The sequence below is a fragment of the Pogona vitticeps genome, chromosome 3, assembly GCF_051106095.1.
Source record: "Pogona vitticeps strain Pit_001003342236 chromosome 3, PviZW2.1, whole genome shotgun sequence".
NCBI classification, from domain to species: Eukaryota; Metazoa; Chordata; class Lepidosauria; order Squamata; family Agamidae; genus Pogona; species Pogona vitticeps.
The window spans coordinates 21,767,832-21,785,298 of record NC_135785.1 but is presented as its reverse complement, the minus strand read 5'-3'; the positions used below and the strand labels follow the sequence as shown (position 1 = coordinate 21,785,298).

Genomic DNA, 17,467 nt, shown 5'->3' with positions numbered 1-17,467 from the left:
GAAAAACTTGGCTAGTGCTCAAAATTTAAATAGAGCATAAAAAAAGCTGTTACTTGATTATTTCTGAAAGATCTGAACGGATTTAATAAAAAATGCTCGGAGACAACTGACTATAGTGAAAGAAAACAGAGGGTCTGTAAATCAAAGCTTAGGAATGCAGCCATACTAAGTTCTGAAACAAACAACAAATAGAGAGAAGTAACGTACAGTATTTTTTTTTTAAAAAAAACTTTCAGAAAGAGATTTTAAAATGTTTTAAAGTGTATGGATGGTATCAGTGGTATATATGGTAATAATATCTTCTTGCTGTGGACTCGCAGTTCACTGCCACAATATAGAAAATAAACTCTTTAAAATTGGAATGGTCATATTTTATTTTAAGAATTCATTCATACTGCATTGATTGCTAAAGGGACAGTGCTGTGGGATCTGTATAAGAAATGCCTCTTAGGAGACGAAGTACTTGAGCACAAATTTCCTGTAGACCTGTACAAATCTTTCTGAGTAAACACTGTGCTTTTCTGTAAAGGTCTCTTCTATGTTACAGATTGTGAAGCCTTCTTCTTTTAATCTAGGTATTACAGCATACTTAACTGTCAAAAAATCCCCAGTGCTCCTTGGAATGGCAGATTTCAGCAGAAAAAAAATCTTGTGTAATAATATTCTTGTTAGACTCTGTTATTTATATAGTGTAAGTGGGCCTTAACCGTTAGAGACAAATAAAATGAAAGGTTGTGTCTCCTTGAAAGTTTACAGATGAATATTTTTGTACTGCTTTCTTGCTCTCTCTATTTACACACAAACACACACACAGACACACACACAGACACACACACACAGACACACACACAAAGTTCGAAAGTGCTACTTTCTTCCAGTAGGTTTCAAGTAGAGCAGAACTGAATTGGGAAGCAGGGGGCGCATTTCTAGGAAGATTCTTGTACTCCACCATTTTGACACTTTTTTCAGCAGATCTTTGTACTGATATAGAATAGGGAAATATTCTAGCTTATTCAGAGTATATTGGATTGAAAGCAGAATACATATGGAATAAAAACAGCTAGTACTATCATGTTTGATATAATCAGTTTTCCCAGTATGCATCATTAATGGTCAAAACAGCAACCTCTACGGACACGAGAAGATTATAGTTGATTGGAGAGCTACAGCTCCAAATTTGCAGAAGTATCAAAAATAGGGAACAAAAGCAGCTCTATAGAAAAAAGAGAGGATATCCAAAATTGTTTATTGAAGGATGAATTGTTGAGAATTTTCGTTATAACATGTATTCTCATAACATCAACAGATTAAGGAGATATTGGTTAGCAGAGATACTTATGGCACTATGACACCGAGAGAGTAAAATCAGCTGAGTCTATTTACATATATACATAGAGAATAGACATTTCTCTGGGGCATAACATGACATGAAACAACACACAGAATAGGAAAAAGTTATCTGACTTAAAGCAGATAAAAACGTTCCTTTTACACAAGACTTATGTACAGTTCTGTGACCAATCAGAAAATACATTACTTCATTTTCTGTTACACGCCATTTCATCATGTATCACAGCTGTACAACATTAAGTCTCAATCCTTGATATCCACACCTGAATACGATCAGTACAACAACTCTGGTAAAATCAGCCATTTTACATTTAACTATTCGACTCCCAGAAGTACAAGCTGGATTTCGAAAGGGCAGAGGAACTAGAGACCAAATTGCTAACATGTGATAGATTATGGAGAAAGCCAGAGAGTTCCAGAAACACATCTATTTCTGCTTCATTGACTACACAAAAGCCTTTGACTGTGTGGAACACAACAAACTATGGCAAGTTCTTAAAGAAATGGGAGTGCCTGATCACCTTATCTATCTCCTGAGAAATCTATATGTGGGTCAGGAAGCAACAGTTAAAACTGGATATGGAACAATTGATTGGTTCAAAGTTGGGAACGGAGCACAACAAGCATGTATATTGTCTCCCTGCTAATTTAACTTATAAGCAGAATACATCATGTGAAAGGCAGGACTGGATGGATTCCAAATTGGAATTAAGATTGATGGAAGAAATATCAATAACCTCAGATATGCAGATGCTACCACTCTGATGGCAGAAAGTGAGGACGAATTAAAGAACCTCTTAATGAGGATGAAAAAAGAGAGTGCAAAAAATGGTCTGAAGCTCAACATCAAAAAAACCAAGATCATGGCCACTGGTCCCATCACCTCCTGGCAAATAGAAGGGGAAGATATGGAGGCAATGACAGATTTTACTTTCTTGGGCTCCATGATAACTGCAGATGGTGACAGTAGCCATGAAATTAAAAGATGCCTGCTTCTTGGGAAGAAGGCGATGACAAACATAGATAACATCTTAAAAAGCAGAGATATCAGCTTGCCAACAAAGGTTCGCAGAGTCAAAGCTATGGTTTTTCCAGTAGCAATGTATGGAAGTGAGAGCTGGACCATAAAGAAGGCTTACTGGTGAAGAATTGATGCTTTTGAATTGTGGTGCTGGAGGAGAGTCTTGAGAGTCCCCTGCACTGCAAAGAGAACAAACCTATCCATTTTGAAGGAAATCAACCCTGAGTGCTCACTGGAAGGACAGATCCTGAAGCTGAGGCTCCAATACTTTGGCCATATCATGAGAAGAGAAGACTCCCTGGAAAAGTTGTGTCTGACTCATCATGATGCCATGGACCAGAGCACACCAGGCTCTCCTGTAGTTTGGTCCAATTAATTTTGGTAGCTTCTATGACACTGTCCAACCATCTCATCTTCTGTCGTCCTCTTCTCCTCTTGCTTTCACACTTTCCCAACACCAGGGTCCTTTCCAGGGAGTATTCTCTTCTCATGAGATGGCCAAAGTATTGGAGCCTCAGCCTCAGGATCTGTCCTTCCAGTGAGCACTAACTGTTGCTTCCTGTTCCACATATAGATTTCTCAGGAGATACGTAAAGTGGTCAGGCACTCCCATTTCTTTCAGGACTTGCCATAGTTTGCTGTGGTCCACACAGTCAAAGGCTTTTGCGTAGTCATTGAAGGTGAAGTAAATGTTTTTCTGGAACTCTCTGGCTTTCTCCATAATCCATTGTGTGTTAGCAATTTGGTCTCTAGTTCCTCTGCCCCTTCGAAATCCAGCTTGTACTTCTGGGAGTTCTCAATCCGTCATAGAGTGCTAAAAGCTTTTCATCTGCTAGTAAGTTGATTGAACTTAAGAAAGGTCATGTGATGTGATTTATTTATTTATTTCATTTTATTTTATTAGATTTATACCACACCCATTTAGATCAAAGGTATACTCTGGGTGGCATTACAAATTGAGTAATGCCGCCCAGAATAAAACCAGTTAAGAAGTGCTGCAGTTGAATGCTAAAGTAGACAAAATCATGACTACAGTAGACCTACACAATTTAACCATTGGCAATGAAGGAATCGAAATAGTTATAGGTTTTGTATACCTTGGTTCAATCATCAATCCAAACAGAGATTACGACCAAGAAGATGAAGACTAGGAAGGGCAGTAAAGAAGAAATTAGAAAATATCATCGAGTGTAAGACTGTGTCATTGTAGACTAAGATCATCCATACTCTTGTATTATCCTTCACCTCATATGGGTGTGAAAGCTGAACTGTCAAGAAAGATGACAGGAAGAAAACTGATTTGTTTGAAATACGGTGTTGGAGGAAACCCTGGGCTGCCAGAAAGACAAACAAGTGGGTCCGAGATCCAATTAAGCCTGAACTATCTTTGGAGGCAAAAATGTTGAATCTGAGGCTGGTCTACTTCGGGCACATCGTGAGAAGGCAGGATTCTCTGGAAAAAGACAACAATGCTAGGGAAGGTGGAAGGCAGCAGGAAAAGAAGAAGATAAAATATGAGACAGATTAATTCCCTAAAGGAACACACAAGGTTTCAGATTACAACAGCTGAGCTGGGAAATTGAAGGCCATTTTGAAGATTGCTCATTCAAATTGGAGGCACCTCAATGGCTCATTACAACAACGAAAGTTAAGAGGTAGTGGAACGGAACTGCCTGTTCAGGATCAGAGCATGGGAAGGTTACTTTTTTTTGCATTATAGAGCCTATAGTCCCCCAGTCAGTACAGTGAACAACCAGCAGGCTACACACCCAGAATCTGAGTGTTGTAGCCCCTGGAAGTAATGCTCTTGAATGCTGTTTACAATCACCCTATCTGTGAGCAGAAAAATGCTGCACCTCCTCCATATAATGGCTTGAAAACAGCATCAGGGCAGTAATGAGAAGGTTCCATTTATTTCAAGTTATTTCCAAGAAGATGCGAGACCAACATTAAATTACCTGGGTTCTTTAGGTCAGATTTGTTGTAAAAAAAGAGAAAGATCAATAAACTAAAAAAATATTTGAACTATTACTTGGTTTTCCTTCCTTTCTGTCTAGTTCCCCCTTCTTTAAAGAGAAGCTTTTCTCCACTAGAAGATGGCAAGTCCTTGTTTTGTAGGGGAGATTTGTAAATGACAAATCTCTTCACATTTCAGCTTGATCACATTAGCCAGCCTTGTGGAAATCCTAAAGTATCTCAAAAGAGTTGTACAGCAAGGCATATGTTTTGACAGTATAACAAATGGCGAATCCATGAGATAATCTCATGTGACAAAAACATCCCTTTATGCCTTAAAGGTATTGATTTACAATGGGTATTTATGGTTCTTTGGGTACAAGACTATTTACAAGAATAAAAAAAAATCAGCTAAGTACTCGAGGTTTTATTATCAGAAACTGACTTTAGGTTATGAAGCCAACACGGGAAAAAGCTGCTTAAAGATTGTACTTTTTTTTTTTTAAAGCTGCAATTCACGAACTATTTATTAAGGCCAGGCAGTGCGAAAACCTCTTGGCTATACTGCATTACTCTAAATCCTGTCTACATTTACATCCTGTCCTTAGTTTATTCCATTAAAAATTTTGCTACACCATTTGTGGGGAAACAAATTTTGGGCTGTGGGACCAATTTCAGATTTTACCAGAGGAAGATAAAATTCTGCAATAATTTTTCAGAGGGGAATCTCACCATTATCAATTACTCTACCATGACTTTTTTCTTTCCTTCTTTCTCCCAAGTAATTTTTGAGGGGGTGAGGGTACACTTATACTGAAAATGCCAGCAACAGCAGCCATTTTTCCTCCTCCACAATCCCCTCTAACTAATGTCATTCCTGGCCCTACCTTATTGCATAAATGTTTGGGAAGGAGGCAGCAGCCCTCAGGAAAAAAATGGAGATTTTTCAATAGAATGTTGTTGGTTTTCTGTATCTCTTTCAATTTATCACAGAAAAAATTCCTCCTGAGAAATTTTACCTCAGCACACGTTATCTTTTTTCAAGGTTCAGTATCTTTCCCAGGCCACCCAATGTTACATTTGTGTGTGGTCATTATCAATAAATTTTGTTTCAACTGTAAAGGTTTGCAATACATCTCCTTCCCTGTAAACCCCGTAGCTGGTGTTATGCTCTTGTGTTATGCTCTAGGGGAAAAAAAATAAAGCTAGTGTTATGCCATAATTTATTCTCCAATTTCCCAAAAGTTCTATTTCTCCATATAAGAGACTTCTATTTTTCTGTTTCATTCTCAGGGCCCTTTAGAATTTATTTTGATTATATTTTCGAGTTTATTATCACAGTGCTTAATGCCACATTTGCTTTTGTTTTGTTTTTTATTACAACAGTTGATTATCTTTCTGCAACTTCTTTGGCTTCTCACAATTCCTGATCTGGGAAGCATAACCATAAAAAGAGTTGTTTTCAGGCATGGAATATTATGGGTTTTTCCCCCCACTTTAGCTCCTAGAATTCACCAGAAAATTCCTGAGCCATAATTCTGGTAGGTGTCACTGTGGCTGAGGACTTTGGAATCTTATCAAGTTGGGTTGTCTTGACTAAACATCTCAGGGAAGAATTTTCAAGCTCAAGAGATTCCTTTTCTTAAGGGGAGAATGAGAAAAGGAATGCAATGTTTTGTAAACTAGGTTTCTTTAATTTATGCAAAAGGTCTTTATGTATTCATGAAGGCTTTCACGGCCGGGATCTAATGGTTGTTGTGGATTTTTTGGGCTCTTTGGCCGTGTTCTGTAGGTTGTTCTTCCTAACGTTTCGCCAGTCTCTCTGGCCGGCATCTTCAGAGGACAGCACTTTAAATATATATTTAAACCTACAGGTAAACTACCAGGAAGGACAAGTCTCTACCTCCAGAGAGAAAGTTTGCAAGCAGCCAAAGACTATGCTATGTATTCTTCTCTCTATGGCTTCTAGTGGCCAGGTCTGGTAAAACATAAACAATGGGTAGAGTGGGCAGCATATAAAATAAATAAATAAATAAATAAATAAATAAATAAATAAATAAATAAATAAATAAATAAATAAATAAATAAATAAATAAATATTTGCAGACTGTGGATAAGTAAATCAGCAGTTACTGATACTGTGGATAAGGGGGTCCTACTGTACAAAGATTTCTACACAATACCACTTCAAAAATTGCCTTTTCCTTCCCTTCTGCAATTTTAAATTAAAGTCCATTACCTACGTAAATCAAGGTGGTTCAGATCTACATCCCAGGTTCCTGGGAAATTGTGGCTCTATTCCTTTTCACCCATCTTGCCTTATAAATCATAACTAGCTTAGGCCCTTCCTTTATGATTCCTCACCTGCTGAAATAAGTAAATTAGTTCATAGAGGTTACACTAATTTATATGTACAAAAGTATTTATAGTCATTGAAATAGAACCTTGGCACCATAGTAAAGGTGATTACAGTGTGCCTACACAGTTTGCGATGCAGGTATTAAGTGTTGATGGTCCATACTTTCCTTATGATAGTTCTTCATTGTGAAACTGAACTTGGTCTTCTAATCAACAACAACTTCAGATAGCTGCTTTATCTTTACATTTATTCAGTTGTTATCTTATCTGGTCTTATCAACATGAATAGAGACGAACAACTTGCCCTGTCCCATCCCTCAAAAATGCAATGATAAATCTGAAGAGGTGTTCCTTCTCATGTGTAGAATCAGATCTGCTTTCATATGTCAAGACATTTAGCTGCCCCTATCTGTTTCCACTGGTGCTGTTCTATAAGGTAATGACTGGCTAGAGTTTCGGTCTCCTAGATGTTGAAAGCTTAGGAAGTCCTTTCCCTTTGGACAGCTCATTCTATATACCAGTTTGGGCGTTGTGAATGATATGTTAAAGATGTATATGTGTGTAGGGAATGGGGGGTGAATTTACATAGGAACTCCCTCCCTCCTCTCTAATGGAAGCTATAGAATGAATTCTCCCTCATGGTTTACTTCCTCTGCATGAACAGTTCAGAGAATCAGGAAGATTTATAATCTTTCACCCACGAATGCCTTTTGTAATAGAGTTTACAGACCAATGTGTTCCGGACTATTACTTTTGTGTGCCATACTTTTCAATTTTTTCCCAACCTTAAGCAAATCTTGCCCTTGGGGGAATGTGCATTAAGCAAACTGCTCTCCTCTGAATTGCTGTCCTGTGTTGCTGGTATCAATGGTGCATCCATTAGCACTAATGTGTGGGAGGTGGAGTATTTCACCGAACAGATCAGAAGGAGAATCCCCTCACCAAAGGGAAGGATCTTAATTCCATTCTTGAATGAATTCTTCATGGAAACAGAACACACTGAGGGTGCACTTCAGGGAGGTATCATGTGGATTAATGACAAATATTTACAAGTCCAACATCTAGCACAGACCAAGAAAGGATCTAAATGTTATTTTGTAATATTAATACTGCTTGGAAATAGGCTTTGCTACTGGCTCTCTTACAATATTAGTGTGGGAGAAACAAGAGCTCAAAGACACTGGAACAGCTGACAGACAGAAATGTGAACCAAAAGACCAGGACTTGTGTTCGGAATCAGCAGAATTGGTCGACTGTTGAGGGTCTGGGGAAAGGGCAACCTTCTTGGTACGGTGCTTTTGGAAGAGGATGACCTACTTAGACCCCATCCACAGAGGCTGCCCACCATTTTAGATTACACCAGTGCAATACATGAACTAAAATCTTGTTGGGTCCTCCACTGTATTGGGAGTAATATAATATGGTCGGTTGGCACCACAGATTACAGCTGAGTGCTGGCTTGGGTCCTGGGTGATTGGAGACCAGCCAGGGTGAATTGAGGCAATGTCATGGGCAGAAGTTTGGTAAAAGGCAGTGAGGAGAAGCCCAAACATTTGGTGGTGGCAAGAGTGGCAGCAAGTTGAGGGTGGGGCTAAAGTTTAGTGGCAGTAGTGGTGGCATCAACAGTGCCATGTCCAAGGTCCATTTCATTATGGCATAATGTGGCAAAACTTCAAATCTTGCCTCATATCCAAGAAAGGCTCCTGCCAGTAACCCGAGTCTTTCGGCACAGTATTGGGCATTTTTCCTTGCTTTCTAAATTCATTTCAGGACCTGTTCCAAGTGTTACTTTTCTGGAATAAAGTTTTTCAAGCTTGTCCTCCTTTCATCGGAATCTACATGTACATAACAGTCTTCTCAGGAAGACTGGCTCCATATTCCATATGATTTGGTAGGAACTACTCCTCAGTAATTTCTGACAATGGCTTATAGATGTACCACTGCATTTACAACAAATGAGTTTTGGAAAATTAATTCATCAGACCCCAACCTTGGGTCCCCAGATGTTCTTTGACTACAACTCCTAGAAATCCTGACCTACACAGCTAGTGGTGAAGGCTTTAGTTTAAGGAAATTTGGGTGCCCAAGGTTGGGAACCACTGCCCTATAGCTACAAATAATACTCCTGCGCCAATTCCAGGAAACTATTGGGAAGAAAAGACTGACACAGAACTTGATATTACTTATCCTTTCTGATTTATTTAATGAAATCTACCTAGATAGATACAGGAGAATTCCCTTTCAAGTTAACCAAGTTTGCAAGGTAAATTTAGCTGTTGCTGGCATACACATCACAGATTCATTAGCACAAGGCAATTCAAATATGCCTCAGGATAATCTGTCTGTATCAGATATAGATTCTATGCCTGGAACTCAAACTCTCTTACTGTTGTTGGAATAATATGGCAATAATGATATTGCATCCCTGTCTGTGGCTGGCCAGACCTAAGTGAGACTAGAGAGAGTTTTCAATCCTGTTGCCCAGGAATAAAGAACATCTGGAAACAGGATGAATCAATTTTTCTTAAACTGCCGCCACATTATAACACCACAGTTAAAATACACTGAAGGTAATTAGTTATGTTCATAAAAGTCTAAAATTTGGAAAAGTTACAAGTTCGGCCTAAAAGTCCAAGAATTTGCCAGAGATTCTGGAATTTGTAGCTCAACGTGTTTTTGTTTTGTTTTGTTTTGTTTTTTTGGAAAAAAACCTTTTATCCTTCAGATGGTACACTTAACATGCACATTCAGGAAAGTTGCATGTAAACATGTGTATGCTTGGAGAAACTGTATAAAATTGAATGGAATTTGTGCAGAAATTGAGTAGAATGGACTTACAAAACAAGCCATGAGGAACTGACCTCATAAGCTGATTGTCTATCCCTGCTGTAAGACAAATGCTATTTTTTTTTGTTTAGTCATTAAGTTGTGTTTGACTCTTCATGACCCCGTGGATCAGAGCACGCCAGGCCCTCCTGTCTTCCACTGCCTCCCGGAGTTGAGTCAAATTCATGTTGGTAACTTCGATGACACTGTCCAACCATCTCATCCTCTGTCATCCCCTTCTCCTCTGGCCCTCACATTTTCCCAACAGCTGGGTCTTTTCCAGGGAGTTTTCTCTTCCCATGAGATGGCCAAATTATTGGAGCCTCATCTTCAGGATCTGTCCTTCCAGTGAGCACTCAGGGTTGATTTCCTTCAGAACAGATAGGTTTGTTCTCCTTGCAGTCCAGGGGACTCTCAAGAGTCTCTTCCAGCAGGACAATTCAAAAGCATCAATTCTTCAGCGTTCTTTATAGTCCAACTTTCACTTCTGTGCATCGCTACTGGAAAAACCATAGCTTTGACTATGCGGACTTTAGTTGTCAAGGTGATGTCTCTGCTTTTTAAGGTGTTGTCTAGGTTTGTCATCACTTTCCTCCCAAGAAGCAGGTGTCTTTTAATTTCGTGGCTGCTGTCACCATCTGCAGTGATCATGGAGCTGAGAAAAGTAAAATCTGTCACTACCTCCATATCTTTCCCTTCTATTTGCCAGGATGTGATGGGACCAGTGGCTATGATCTATTTTTTTTTTTTTTTTGATGTTGAACAAAAAATATTATTAGGTCCTAATATATTTTTGAACACAAATATTCCCCTTAGGGGAAAACAACCCAACATGTCTTGCACCAACTGGCATTTTCATTCTAATTCTTCTATTTGATGTGGTCTTTTCTGAATGAAGTGAGAAATTGCTAACTGGTGATGAGACTTTGGCATCAGCTGTGATGACAGTGTGGTAGCAAACAGTTTTAAACGCTTGTTGTGCAAGTGGATGGGAAACAATCAAAAACATGAAAGTCCATATCATGGAGGTAGGGAAATGAAATCCAGTTATGTTTAGTTCACAATTATGTTTTATTCATCCATGGAAATAAAGAATTTGGATCCTCAAAAAACCCAACATGATATATGGGTGGAGTAAGAGAAGTTGTGTAAACTGCCTGGTTAGAAGGTTTGCAGAAACCTTCCTCATCTTCATCAACATCAGGTGGATATGACATTTGTTGGGTTCACATTTCCTTATGGAAACATCTCCTTGACAGGTGGTGGAATGCATTGGGCCCTCTGTCAAAATCTCTATATTTCTGAGGTATGTTGTGCATTTCGGATTACAAGAAGTGTGCAAAACCAGGTATATATTTGAAAAAAAAGTTTGTGACTAAAAATGTGTACATTTGAAAAATGCACAGCAACATGTTATATGGTTGTGCATTCAGATAAATTGTATTAAAATGCTTACCCCTGGAAAAGAAAATACAAACATATGGGAATAAAAAAAACAAGAATTGAATGAGAAAGCAGTGAGAAAGCAAAGTAAAGCGTGATGCTTATATACTGCTCCATAGCAATTAAAGCACTCTTTGGGCGGTTTATAATTGTAATTATGCAAACCACAGATTGCCACCCTCAATGATCAAGGTACTCAATTAAGCTTGGAAAGATGGAAAGATAAATCAACCTACCTGAGTCTGCAGGGTTCGAACTCAGGTTGTAAGCAGAGTCTTTATTGCAGTGCTGCAATTTAACCACTGTGCCATGAGATTGTCATACAGTGGTACCTCGACTTATGAACTTAATCCATATTGGAATGGCATTCATACATCAAAAAGTTCATAAGTTGAGGCAAAATTTCCCATGCTTTAAAAACCATTTAATCCGTTCTGGCTGTTTTTTGTTCTTATGTCGAGGCGCTGTTCGCAAGTAGCGGCATTAGTTCCCATAGGAACTAATGCCAAGCTGGTTAATCCGCACTCTACCACTAGGGGGAGAATTTTTTAATTTTTTTCTTCTTTTGATCTAAGATGAACTTAGGTTAAAAAAAGGGCAGGAAAGGTTTTTTTCATTCGTAAGTCGAAGCTCCATTTACAACTCGAAGCAACATTTTGCAAATGGAGCCATTCGTAACTGGAAATGTTCGTAAGTGGAGACGTTCATAAGTCGAGGTACCGCTGTATTTCTATCATCATGTTTTTAAAAAAGACTAGAAGCCACTGGCAAAGAAAGGATTAAGTTACCCATTGGTGACATGTTAACAAAATTAAGTAAATAAAGGCATCATTTGAAAAGCAAACTTTTTTTCCCTGGCATTTAACAAAGTGGGGTTATAAAGCACACTATTTGGCCAGTGTCACATACTTTTATTTGGTTTTATTCAGTGCCATCACTTGCAGCTACTGCTGTGCTGAAATCTGTCCCTTGGCTTCCCGTGAGTTTTCTTTTCTGACAAAACAGGTTTCTATTTTTCATCCTCATTCAGGGTTCCTTACAGTTCCTTTTGAGTTTCCTCTGGTGGTGGTTTTTCATCTTCCCTTATCATTGTGAGGTAGCCAAAAAGATAAGAGTGTGTTTATTTCTCTTTGTACTACACTTCTCCTCATCACTCTGCCGTCTTTATGGATGCCTGCACGTCCTGAACAGAAAGGAGGGGGGGGAAACCTGTCACGGAAAGGAATTACCTCATAATGGCTTCATTTCATTTCTTTCTTTTTTTAATTGAAGCAGGAAAAGTTTGGGAAAGATGACTACAAAGAGAGACTCAGGCATGCACCTTAGCATCTTTATATTAAAGGTAGCCACAGATTGTTGCTGCTGCTGTTAATGGAATGTTTCTCAGCTTGTCAAATAATGGGCCTGAAGTTAGTATTGTTAAACTACAGCTGATATTATCTGTTTGTCACGCTGAGTTAACTCTTGTGGAAACAGGCAGGATGTAATAATTAATAATTGCCAGCAATCAAGTCTGTACTGTTGTATGTATAAAATCCAGTGTCTGGCAACCCTTTTTAGGTTTTCTCAGTGTAAATGACACAAAAATCTACCACACTCTTCTTTTGCAGGTGCTCTGGGGCTGTGCAGCTTGCACAAGGCAGCACAGGATGGCTGTTCCCCCAGGAGACACACAAGGGAATTGAACTCCTTATCCCCAGTGCTCCAACATGTTCAGCTATCCAAACTGCTCTGAAATATCCAGCTTTAAGAGGAATAAAATAAATAGATTTAAAATCTTCTAGCACCTTAAGAAGAATTTAGCTAACTTTTTCATTTTTGGATATTTTCTGGAAGGCAATAATCAAGAATTTAACAAATTCTCTCTCTCTCTCTCTCTCTCTCTCTCTCTCTCACACACACACACACACACACACACACACACACACACGCACGCACACACACACGCACACACTTTTCTGCTCAGCATTACATGGAGCCTTGATTGTGTGCGATTTTATTGTACTACATATGCTACCTCAAACTCAAGATGCCATTGTTGTTTGTTTGTTGAAAGCAAACATCAGCCAAATGTACACTACTTTGTATGGCTCTGTGTAAGGCAGAAAATGATACAAGGCCTGGAATAATTCGCCGTTTAATTATAGATTTATCTCTGTCAGCTGAAAAATGTTAATGGTAAATGCGCAGAAAATAGTGCTATGTTTCATTCTGCATTGTTGGCTGCCATTATGTATATTTTACACCATAAAAAAGCATAAAAATCTAAGTATTTCTTCTAAGAAGCTTTTAAAACAGAAGATATATTAATTCAGTCACTGGGAAAGTGACTCTGAAATTCACACACTGAGTGGTGTGTGTATGAGGAAGATTGAATCCTTTGAGACCTCCAAATCCATTAGAATTTTAAAGTGACAGTATTGTTATTGCCTCAGTAAAGCTTCTGGCTGTGTCCCCAATGAACTTAGTAGATACATAAAAAAAAAAAAGAAAATAATAGACTCCTGCTGTCTTGTGGCAGTACGTTGCCTAAGGACTTTGAAGATCGATTTGAACAAACCTAAAGGGTTATATCACAGTGAAACTTTAATTACATATTCACAGGTTTATACAGCAGGGACTGCATGTATACATGGTTAATGGAGGCAAAATCTGACCCATTTTGAAGGAATCAATGAGGCAAAAGTTTTAAAGGACTCAAGATAGCAAAGTATTAGGCTGTTTTCAGAAACTTCCAGGTTTACCCCACTAAACATCAATACTTGAAGTTGAATGGGATGCCATCTTTCTGACAGGTAGACTAAAAAACCAATCCCTCTTTTTTAATTGGCCTGAAACCATCCTGGGATAGTGGTGAAGAACCCTCTAACTTTGGCAAAATATTCTGTCTTTGCAGGGGCGGCTTAACAGAAAAGTTCATTAGAAAATTAAATTGGTAGAGGGGAATGTGAAGAAGATCTAGTCCAAATTACTCATGCTACTGCAAGAGCATCCTCAGTATTGCTGGGCATTTTTAGGGTCCATAAATGTATAGGGACACCCTACTGCTGGCTTTCGTGGCCTCTTGGCTGTTACTGCCTATTCACCTGCTCTTTCCGAGTCGAGGTATGAGGCAAAAAGATGAAGCTGTGTTCTTCACTTGCCTTTTGATCTTTCTCTAGGCTGTTGTACATTTTAGCTCCAAAAATACCTGAAGGACCGCCTCCTTCCATATGAGCCTACCCGGCAGTTAAGATCTAGCCAGGGGGCTCTTTTGAAAGAGCTGTCCCTCAAGGACGGCTTGTAGACAAAGGGCCTTTTCGGCAGCTGCCCCCAGACTATGGAACGCCCTCAGGACTGAGATTCGTCTGGCGCCGACACTGATGATATTTCGGTGCCAGGTCAAAACCTTCCTGTTCCAGAAGGCTTTTAACTGAAATAATATTAGCTGTGGGTCAGATGGCAATTTTATATATATTTTAATTGTATTTTAATTGTTACATATCTTTATTGTATTTTAAATTCTGTAAGCCGCCCAGAGACCTTTGGGTAGTGTGGGCGGCATATAAATTAAATAAAATAAATAAATAAATAAAAAGAATAGCAACCATAAGGGGAGCCAGAAGGAGGTGGGAGGTCTTGCCTGAGTTTTTAAAATTTGTACAAAATTAGACAGTAAGGTTTCCAATCTATGGTCTGAAAGATTATTAACAAAAGTGTATGGATAGCTCAGTGAGTTGGGGTACCTGGCTATGGAACTAGATGCCATCTTTCTAGTGGGAGTTCAATTCCTCACTGTGCCTTATGGGGGATAAGCCAGCCTGTGTAGCCATGGGCAAGGTGCACAGTTGCCACCACCACCACCCAAAGAAGGGAATAGTAAACCATTTCTGAGCACTCAACACCTAGTGCACCCTGAACAGAGTCATCGTAAGTCAGAATTGACTTGATGGCATGTTATTATTATTATATCTTGAGTTTTCCTATCTTTGGGAAGAAACCAAAAGTGGAAAATTCTTTTTTGATATATAATTTTCTTCTTTCTAATTCTGCACAAAATATAAACACAGTTCAAACACAACACAATTCCACACAATATGAATCTTTTTTAAAAAAAAAATACACACAGACACACCTTAGTAATTGATAAAATGCAGATGTTTAAAATGGGATTGAAAAATAAATACATGGGCCAAAGGTCACCCAAATACATACACATTCCCATGTTCACCACCTTCCCATTGGTCTCCTTGGCCAGTGTGACACAAAGACTGGAAGAAGAGGCAATTGGGCTTCGACTATAAGATTTTTACATCCCTAATGTAGCCTTGGTTTCCTGGCAGAGGAAAGCAGACATGTTACATAGCTAATGATCTTCAAATAAGAGCTTGGCTCACACAGTGCCCGCTATTTGGTAACTGCTTTCTGATTTTTCTCTGACATCTGTGGCATCTTAATGCTTTTATGGAGGGCAGGTAGTAAATAATTTTTTCACCTCAGATCACTACAGATATTTCAGCCCTTACAATTAGTGCAATTATTATTGGGAGCACTCCTTACCTGAAAAGCATGAGGCAGAACCACTCCTACAGATATTTTAATTATTAAAACCCATTCAGACTTTTTTTTCCAGGCAACTTTATCATTGCAAGCAATTGGTTATCTTAATTATTTCGTTGTTGCCAACCTGGATGAGAAGATTGCTGATATCTAATTGTTAATCTCTTCTCTCATTCTCTTCCTCTCTCTCATTCTTTACAAAAACCCTTTCATGATAAAACATTTAATACGGTTTTATCTCCCTCACCATATGCCTTTTCCATGAATTAAATATAAAGACAATGGCTTTTCGTTCAGCTGCCTATCAGTACTAGAGAGGTTTAGATACATTTAAAACAACAGATTATAGACCAAAATAAGTTCATTGTCATGTGAGAAGATGTCAGAAATATATATTTTAATATATTAAGCCTCAAATGCTGGCCTGGGGGACAATGAAATCTGGTTCATGGCACACTTAGTTTCTTCTTCAAATATTTGCTAAATGTAGAAATGCAACTTTTGCTATTGGAATTAAAATTGTAGTTTTAGTTTTAGGATCACAGTTTGGTGGAGTGATTATTCCACACACCCTACCCCCAGAAAAGCATTTTAACAAAGGGTGAGCAGTTCGGTTTACCAAAAGTTATTGGATTTCAACTCTGATGTCCTTCATGCTGGCTAAAGCTAACAGGGAAAACAGTGTTTTGTTTGAACTGTGGCGCTAGAGGAAAGCTTTGTGGATACCGTGAATTGCCAAAAGACAAAGAAGCGAGTCTTAGATTCAGACAAGCCTAAACTATCTGGAGGCAAAAGTGTTGAAACTGAGACTGTCATACTTTGGGCATATCATGAGAAAGCAGGTACAGATAATAATGTTGGGAAAGATGGAAGGCAGAAGGAAACGAGGAAGACCAAATATGAGATGGTCTGACTCACTAAAAGAACCATAGGCTTGAGTCTGCAGGACTGTTGAGAACAGGCCATTTTGGAGATCGCTCGTTCATAGGGTTGCCATAAGTCAGAGGTGACTTGATGGCACAGAACAACAACAACAACAACAACAACAACAACAACAACAACAACAACAACAACAACAACAACAACAACAACAACAACAACAACAACAACACATCCCTCATGTTGGTGGAAGCTGACAGAAGTTTCATTACAAGAAGATGCTATTTAACATCTGCATGAAAGCTGTCTGGAGTTTTTGGGTTCCGTGTCACTAGTATGTGGATGACAGCCAGCTCTATCCCTCCTTCCCACCAAAGGAACACAGATTATCTCTGCTGAGGGAAAAAAAAGGACAGAAGAAACAATATTACCTGCACCTCCCATGAACTTCCACCAACAGAGAAGTGTGATTGCACAGTAACAGCTTGGACTGAAAGCACCTTGGGAAGCCTGTTAAGGAGAAAATGTAGAAGTTTTAGCTGTTCAGCACTGAGAAGGAAAGGCGCTTTGTACTTGCACTGTCAGTTCAACCTAGCCCAGCACATCAATTCAACTACTGCATGCTTTGTGATGTTCAGCTCTGCGTGCTCACAGAGAATGCCCAGACAGAGCACTTTTTCTCTGTGGTTTATGTATCTGGTGGAGGAGCCAGAGTTTGGGAGTCTGATTCCCCACTGTGCTTCCTGTGAGCAGAGGTAGCCTGTGTGGCCATGGATAAGCTGAGCCGTCTCAGGGTGCCCACAGAATGGTACTCTCTACCTGGAAAACCCTGAAAAGGTTCATCATTAGAGATGGAGGTATTCGTATACAAATATGAATACCTCCACAGAGGTGGACATAACTAGGGTCCATCCCCATGGGGCTGGATGGTCCACTCACTGATCTACCGGAGGTGCCACGGAGATTTCCAATGCCTCCGGAGAGCACATTCAGCGAGCCATTCTTTGGCCTAGCAGAGAGGCTTGTCGTCCCACCTCCTGCCAGGAGTGATGAGCCGAACGCGATTTCCGGAGGCATTGGAAGGCTCCGCGGTGC

General features: G+C 39.2%; 1 long non-coding RNA gene across 1 annotated transcript; it reads right to left on the bottom strand.

Annotated features, from left to right (window-relative positions):
• Window positions 1–10,014: 10,014 nt before the first annotated feature.
• Window positions 10,015–16,883, bottom strand: LOC144587780 (uncharacterized). Its single transcript, XR_013542923.1, has 2 exons — window positions 16,804–16,883; window positions 10,015–12,137 (listed from the first exon to the last, which is right to left on the bottom strand). It is a non-coding gene; the product is annotated as an uncharacterized LOC144587780 (long non-coding RNA).
• Window positions 16,884–17,467: the final 584 nt, after the last annotated feature.